Genomic DNA, 8,776 nt, shown 5'->3' on the forward strand with positions numbered 1-8,776 from the left:
AGCTCCTCACTCTTGCACAAGGCCTGCGCTTTCCTCTGGGTTCGTTTAATTGCTGAAGCAACTGCAAAAGGCTGCTGTCATCTAGCTCTGCCAGCAGTGATCTGTGTGCTCCAGCTTCCCTTCCAGCAGAGCCAGGAACCCTGCATGGACCAATGGGCAATTTTACCTTCAGGCAACTGCTTTGGTACCCGGCTGTGGTGGCTGCTAAGCTGTCCCAGAGGTGAAGTATGGCAAAAGGCAGCAAACACTGACATTAGGAAGGATGAGGAGCCAAACTTTGAAGGCTGTGGGGCCTCCCTAAAGTTGAAAGAGGAGGAGGTGGGAGAGGGGTCAGCACACCAACTGCTCTGAAACTTGAGGAATCATAACTTCAGACCCATGTCTCTTTCCCCCCCAAGCCCCCTTCCCCTTGTTGGATCTGGTTTCTGGAGCTGCAGTATTTCTCAAGTGCCTGCTGAAGCTGCACTTCAACTGCAACCTAGAGCTCCGTAAGAGCTGGGAGAGAGCACAGGCAAAGGTAGGAGGCAGGCAAAAGACCTCTGCTTTTGAGTCAATGCTAGCAGAGTTCTGCTTTTTTTCAGTTGTGCAAATCAGGGAAAGCTCAAGGCTTTTACCAGTAGGACCCAACTGTGCTGGAAGAAACACAGGACAGATGTTTTACATGCTAGATAAGGACATCTTCTGACCTAGGAAAAGTTGTGCAATATGCATGCTAGCTAGACAACTGCACTACAGCAGCCAACAGCTCTTAGGAAAACATCTCCCACACTCCGTGTTAGTATCGCATGAGCACTGGTGTAGTCCTCAGCCCAGTAAAGGGAACCTCCTATGTCTACAGGGACTTCCAAGGGAAAGGAAAGCCTGGGAGCAGGCTGTGGCAGAGTGGTACACCAGGACCTACGGCCCCTGCTAACCCACTGATCAATGGATGCCTCTGAATCTACTTCCAGGCATCTTCTCATCACCAGACTGGGGCTCTCCACCACCTCCCATGTCCACACACATGGCTGTGCAGATGCCCCATGGATTAGGCTGTGTCCTGAAAGAAAGTACAGGTTCAAGAAAGGTACATTACAATCCCACTAATATACAAACTGTGAACCCCATTCCCCCTCCACTTAGCAGCCTATAAAAACATGAGAAGCCACCAAGAAGCAGTGTTAGACCCCACTCAGCACAAGCAGGTGCCTTAACACCAGCGATAGATGCTTGCTTGAAACAGGTTTTGTCAAAAAAAAAAAAAGCAGCAAGTGCTGCATCAAGTAGAGCTGCAAGCAGCCCTTTGTATCAACAACAGCATTTCAGGAAAGAATTAGTTCTTTCCCCATTAGGGAGACAAGAGTAGGTTGTATACAGTTTAATAATATTTAAACCTTTATTTGAGATCACAAGTAAAGGAGGCCTTGGCTTCACAAAAACACATCTCGGTTTAACTAATTAATTTGATAATCCCCTACTTGCAATCCTCAGGAGACATTGGGCTTCTAAAGTAAGTAATTACCACTAAGTGGCAACCTCTTTGTGAGGCCCAGTCTGATTAGGGAAAAAATTTGTTAAGCCAGAAATATAATCATGGTGTGCTTTCCCAGAAGGACTGGAAGGGAGACTACATAACAACAGCCAGTCATGCTCACCATGTGAAGGAACAGGAGCAACTCAATTACCAGGTCTCCAGCTACACTTCAAGATGTTGTGCAGTGCCATGTGCAAACCTGGCGTGCAGTTAACCATCAGGAAGCTTTACAGATGTTTTATTGGTACAGAAGTCATAAAGGTGCCACTTAGGGCTCTCAAGTACCCATATGTGACATAGGGTGGGGAAAATTTGGAAAAATAAATAAATACTGCATGTCAGGCCTGCTGCAGCACATATGCAGTCCCACGGAGAAGCAATCCAAGCAGGGGAATGCCAGCCTCAGCCTCTCTGCACAGATAGCAAGGCACACCCTGATGACACACAGTGTCTTCCCCAGACAAGCCAGTTGGACTCAGTACATGCAGAGCACTTGCTAGGCTAATGCCTGCTCCAGGCATCCCCGTGTCCAGGGTCTCAGCTCAACAACAGCCCAGCACTAGCATCGAGCACTTCCAGAGCCCACAGGTCAAAGGCTGCTTTTGCATATGCCTAAGACACCTGTCTCAGGCTGAGCAGCTCTGGGCACCTTTAACTTTGTGAAGTTCTTGTGGGGGGACGGGGTGGTCCTCAGGCCTTGCAAAGTGGCCATGCTGCACGCTGCTCTTGGGTTAACGCCTCCACAGTGGCATCCTCCAGAGACTTCTTATGTGAAAGTCATGAACGCAGACAGTGCAGGTAGGAGCAGGGCTTGGATGGAAACCAGGCATCTTCCCAATAGGCACATTTTCTCTACAGCACACACCCTAAAATGTTACCTCACTGGGGTAGACTCCCCTGCTTGGGTGCTGGGTCTCAGCATGCCGGTGCTCTGAGCTCTAGGCAGCTGCACTGGTTGGCAGGATGTGACCACTGTGGAGAGAAGGCTGAAAACACCCTGAGAGCCTGAAACCTCCTGAGAGGCCTGTAGGACACAGACCCAGGCAGGGGCATGCCTCTGTGGATGCAGACCCAGTTAAGAGAGCTTAAATCCTTTAAGAGGAGCTGCTTGTCTCCCTAGAGTTTAGGCACTGCTTGCCTTTCCTGAGGACAAAGTGCTCTTGGCTTCGAAGTCTAGCTGTGGTTTCAGGACTGCTGCTTCAAAACTCACCACCATCTCTGAACAGAAGAGCAGATTAGCTTTCTGTGAAGAGTCACCTAAACCCAACCCATCTCTCTCCAGATCCCACACATTTAATGGCACAAGACAGTCATATGTTTACCTTCCCTGCCGGCAGTGATGTTGCATGCTATTTAGCCCCAGCAGCACATATTTACTATACTCTCTGAGACAGCATGCTCACCTCCAAGCTAGACATGCCAGCGGGCACCTACGCCCTTCCTGCCCCAGCCCAGTGGCCACCTCCCCAGCCCTTCTCCCACTGACAAGGGAGACATGGAGCACAGGGTGCCACAGCTACTGCAAATGCCTCCCTCAGTTGCAGCTGCCAGAGCCTGCTCCTCCTTCCAGGTCTGCTTGACAGAGCAAGGGTTATGAGGACAGACAGACACACACCCCCTCCATATCTCTGCACTATCAGAAGCCCCCCACTTGTGTCACTGCTCTGTAATCAGCTCACACCTGAGCAACCAGCAGCCACAAGATATCTGCCAAGCCCAAGCCAAGAGAAGCAGATACAACTCTCAGCAGATGCCCTGAGTAGGTACTAAGCATCAACCGTTACCAAACAAGGGCTGGGACACAATTCTGAGCTGGAGACCTACCCCTTCTCTTCCCAAAAGCAACTTAAATCCAACCATGTTCTGCTAGGAGGGAGGGCTGACAGCTCTCACCACCCCAGGGGAGCAGGGACACCCCCCCCTCTGACCTCTGGCTGCAGCCTCTGCCCCACAGTATGCAGAGCCAGGGCCAGCACCCAGGTCCTTCCTGGGGTAGCAGCCAGGGACCACAGCACCTCCTTCTCTCTCTGCTCCAGGAGCTCTGACCCCCAGGATTACCATTCCCTCTGGGCACACACTCTGCCAAGCCCCCATCCAGCCCCCTCAGCCCCTCACAAACCCCACACTTACAGCCAGCACTTGCAGAGCTTGCACCCAGCAGATCCCAGCAGATCCTGCAAACCATTCTCCCATGGCAGAGTCTCTCCAGAGAGAAGGAAAGCTCTCACCTGCCTACAGTTCCCTGCTCCAGATCAAGCAGAGAAGCAGCTGGGTTAGCTCAGCACTCACTGGGGCAGAGCAATAGCCCTGAGGTGCAGCTCCAGCTGTGGGCATGCAATCAGTGCTTTATACAGCCACATGGGCGTGCCCTGGGACCAGCTATCATGTTGCCTGTAGCAGCTGGGCTGTGTTGCCCACTGAACCCGGGCAATCCCACTGTGGGGCCTCCAGGTGCTCCTCAAAGTACTATTAATCCTGCTGGCATTTTCAGCAGGGGAATAGCAACCTGCTCAGAGCTGAGCAAGTCTCCCCTGGTACAGGAGATACCTGCTTTGCCCCCCTCCAGCCTTGCCCAGCTGGTAGCAAAAGGGAAAGATCTGGTTCCTCCACCTCAGCCTCAACAGAGCAGCTTGCTTCACAAGGCTCCACGCTGAGGTTCAAGTCACTCTGCAGTGGGCAGGCAGCAGTTTGGGTTAGGGTCTTCTCCCCAGGGATGTCTGGAGCCAACTCTGCTGACTGCAGATCCAGAGCAAAGGAGGTGATGGATCCTCAAATGCCCCTAGGAGAGGCTGGTTTGATGGGATAGGAGCAGTCTACCACAGGACATCTGTAGCTGAGGAGTGAACCTCAAGGAATGCCTACAGCAAGGATGCCAGGCAGAAACACAGAGGGGGTGGGACACGGGGCACAGTGGGTTCCTGGAGGAGGTGGCATGGTGTAGATCACGGGTTCTGCACCAGGGACCCTTAGTGCCCAATGCAGGTTGGAAGGAGAGGAACCTGTCCCGGGCAGGAGTACATGACAGGCGAGCTGTGAGCGTGGTGCCAGTGGGGGTGGGCATCTTCTCTCCATGGCACCAGGGCTGGAGAGCACCAGCAGGAAATAGGGTGATTTAATCCCAACAGCAGCAATAACAATGTGTCTCCTAAAGGAGATGAGCCGCTTCCTCTTCAGACAGGTAGGGGCAGAGGGCTCTTGCCTCCTGTCATTGGTCTCTCCTGCTTTCCTCTCACTCACCCTTCTTCCACCACTGCTGTTGTTCTGCTCCCCCTTGCAGAGGGATCTCTGCTCCCAAATCAAGACAGGGTAACACCAGCTACAGAGCAACCATGGGAAGGGACCAGGAGGCTTAGACCCCTCTAGAATTCATCTGGGACTGTGCTGGTCCCATTGTTAGACTGGGATCACGTGCCTCTGGAGGAGCTCGGCAGTAAGTGGGAGAAGCAGGTCAAGAGCTGTGGGACGGATATTCTGGCTATCCCTGGAATATCCTCTCTGGGTACACTGCTCCATATATTCCTGGAAGCGCAGGGAGTTCGGCAGCCCAGCTGGAGCCAGCAGTCCTCAGCCCTCTGACTCCAGGCAGCAACTCTCTCACCACTACTGAGTCCATACAGGCCCAGGTGTGTGTTCTTTACCGCTTTTTTTTTTTCTTTAAAAAAGGCTTTGGGTTTGGGTCATACACTGACAAGGCAGTCCCTGCCTGCATTTTCTGCTGGGTGAGATGAAGACGTCTGAGGAAGAGCGTCAGCTAGAGGCTCACCAAGAGCACTGGCCACCCGCAATTGTGCAGCAGGGCCTTAATAGGCAGGGGCAGGCAGCTGCCTGCACATCCCAACTGCCCATCGGCAGGGCACAGCAGGGACGCGCACCGAAAGACACCCCAAACTACCACATGTATATTTATTCATTTTTCCCCTTAAGACTACGCCTTCGTGGAAACGCGGGGCCTTTGGCACGTCTCGCTGAGCGCAGCCGCACCAGCCCCCCCCGCCCGCCCGGAGGGGCCGGGAGCGGCGCGGGAGGCCCCTGTGGGGAGCGCGGCCGCCATCTTGGCGGCGGGCGGGCCGGGGCGAGGCCTCGGCGCGGGGCGACACCTGCCGGCCGCGCTGGGCAGCGGGAGCGACCCCCCCCCCGGCCCGCTCCCGCAGGCGCCCGGCGAGGCCCGGACGGACCGGCCCGCGTTCGGTCGTTCCTTACCGGGGGCTCCGCCAGCACAGCCGGGCTCCAGCCCCACAGCGGCACTGCCAGCGGCCGCCCCTCCTCCGGCCCGTAAACCCTCGGTGCGTCACCCTCACCGGAGGGGAGATGCTCTCCTCACGGCCAGGCCTCCTGAGGCAACAGGCCTTCAGCTCCGCAGGGCCGAGGGGGGCACAGGCCCCCCGATTTCTAGCAGTTCGGGGGCAGTTTGGTTGCCTTTGGTCAAGCAACACCCCACATGGAACTGGATGATTTGGAGACAAATCCAAGCGCTGCGAGGTAGCTGCTAGACTTGGTTCACTCTTTATTGCACTCTTTAGTCTCTGTAATTTCCTGTTTGCTTCAAAAGCTATTTTTGCTAAGGGAAAAAAAAATAAATCAAACATAACAACTCTGTCTCTTCCTTAGCAGGAGAAAACAAAGATTGGAGTGAGCCTAGCAGGGGTCACCAATTAACTACCTGGCAACCGCCTGGCTCACCTGCTCGCTCAACAGTCCTTCAGTCCCATCAAACACAAGCTCTGCTCCTCCACCAGCCGGCTCCCATCAGCCAGCCCCACACCATGGCATGTGAAAACATAATAGTTCTTGGCCTTCATAGTAGGTTTTTTTTGGGGGGGTGTGGGGTTGTCTTTATGGGATACCTTTGCAAAGCTTTTGCCAGTTTTCTTCATAAACAGGCAAGGATAGAGATGCCTACTGAAAATATGTGTATCTACATGCATGTATGTGGTAGACAAGAAAATATCCTGGCCCTGGGAGATGGGGCTTTCCAAGAAAGCAGGCAGGACCCTAAGCGTGCAGGAGAAATCTGGAGGGGGTGACCCCTGTGCAAGTGATGCTGGCGTGGTCCCAGCACCAGCCGTGCCTAGAGGAGGGCTCTCAGGGCAGCTCTGAGCCCACAGTTCATGCCTCAGAGCCCCAAAACCGCTGAGGACCCACACACAGTGAGGCCCCGGGTGTGTGCGCAGCCCAGAAGCCAGCCTCCCCCCAGTCGGCCAAGGAGCCAAAGCAAAGCTTTAACTGGCTCTCCAACTTTAACAGTCTTAGCTGGGCTCCAGGAGGCAAAGCTTGTGCACAGGAAAAGGTCACCCGGCATCACTATGAGAGAGGGAAAGCACAAATACAGCAGACCTGTCTACAGGGTCTGGTCTCCACCAGGATGCCACGACAAGGAGATGGGGCACCCTGGCCTCTCCAAGCCCTTCTTCATGGGCTGTCCACAAGCTTGGGACAACTTGTGGTCTGATGTAGACCAAACCCAGTTGGGCTGGTGGCCACCTCCCCAGAGTGTCCTCAGCACCCTCCCTCTCCAACTAACCCACCACAGGTTTCAGTTACCTTCAGGGCAGCCTGGCTGTGCAGCAGCAGATGCCAGGAGAAGGTGAGGCGAGAGGAGCGAATCCCATCCTTCTTCAGGGATCTTTGCCTTCCCTGCAGCTGCGAGGAACAGATCTGGCTGACTGCGGGGAAGATCACAACTCTAGGATCTGGGGTACTCGTAAAATCAAAGCCCCCACCATGTCAACATCCATCCTGGCGGTTCTGCAAGAGTCCCTGGGAGCAGCAGGCTGGCCACACAGTCCTCCAGGGCAGGGAGTCTCACAGCCGCACTTGCTCCTCCAGGGAAAAGCAGGGAAATCTGAACCATGAAGGGGGGGTGTGGATCACCCCACCCAGCTCCTGCTGACCTAAAGATCCCACTGATCTTGTCTGTCCTCAACCCGCCCACACTGCAGCTTGTTCCCCCGCGCAGCTGGGGTGCAGGGAAAGCCTCCTGGCCAGTCCTGCAGGCTGGCGGGTGGCACAGCTGCTGGAGAGGGTCTCCAGCTCTGCGGGGAGCCGGGGACACTCAGCGCCAGCAGACGGCGAGGAGACACAGGCGAGCCGAGGAGTTGGCTCGACACGCGCCGGAGGGGTGCAGCGCGAAGCACAAAGGCTCTCCCATCCTGGCTGCTCTGCCCTGGAACGCAGCATGGGAACTGCTGCCCAGCACAAATCTGTTCCTCATTATCCGCCCCGTCTGCCGACTGGTCCCGGCTCCGTCACCAGCCGCTCGCATCCCATCAGCAGAGCAACTTCTGCACGACTTCGCTAACCAGCACAGCGGGGCAAACTGGGACCACTGCTGGCATCCACCCCTCCGGAGGTGATTCTGGAGCGAAATTTATTTGTTCCCTCCACCAACAGGCAGAGGAGGCTTCCAGTGAAAGCAGGGAGCAGGGACGGCTGCTTCATGTGTGGAGAGCAGGAAGGCAAGTGCAGTAGAATTCAGGACTGGTGTTCAGACTGATTTTACGAGGGTGAGATGGGTGCCAGGACAGACAGACAGGAGCAGAAAGGAGCAAAGAATGGACTGATGTGTTTCCAAAATGTGTGTACCCAGGTGTGATCAGACTGAACTCCTGAATGCTCCTGCATTTGCCTCCCTGCTGTTTGTGAAAACATGAGCATGGCCAAAGCCTCTGCCACGCTTTGTGCTTGCTGGGGCCAAGTGGGAGGTGAGAAGCTGGGCTCCCATTCACTAGCTTCCCACTGCTTGTGCCTGTATAGGCCATCGTGAAAACATCACACGAGGGCGTCAGAAGTGCTCCAGAAATAGAGCAGAATGAAAAATCATGCAAGGTTGCCCGTGAGTCAACAGCACCCTTGCTGCAATGGAGAACATGAAGCTGGCAGGTTTAAGGGAATGATTATTCCTCTTGACTTGGTACCTGTGAGACACAACTGGGTACTAGCTCCAATTTGGGGCTCCCCAGAACAATATATATATCAGAGAGAACCAGCTTTAGGAAGACAAGGCGAAGAGGGGAGCTACCTACAAGGGGGCACAGAGAAATCAGAGCCCAACTCTTCTCAGGGACGCACCTGGAAGGACAAGAGGCAATGGGGACAAGCTGCGCCAGGGGAAATTCTTGAGAACATAAGGAGAAAATCATTATATGGAAGAATAGTGCAGCCACGGTGTGGCTCTGGGACAGGCTGACATCTCCACATTCAGGGACTTTCCAAGCCCAACTAGACAAGGCTCTGAGCTACTTGCTGTGGCTTTGCCACCAGCCC

This window comes from Athene noctua, chromosome 9, assembly GCF_965140245.1.
Source record: "Athene noctua chromosome 9, bAthNoc1.hap1.1, whole genome shotgun sequence".
NCBI classification, from domain to species: Eukaryota; Metazoa; Chordata; class Aves; order Strigiformes; family Strigidae; genus Athene; species Athene noctua.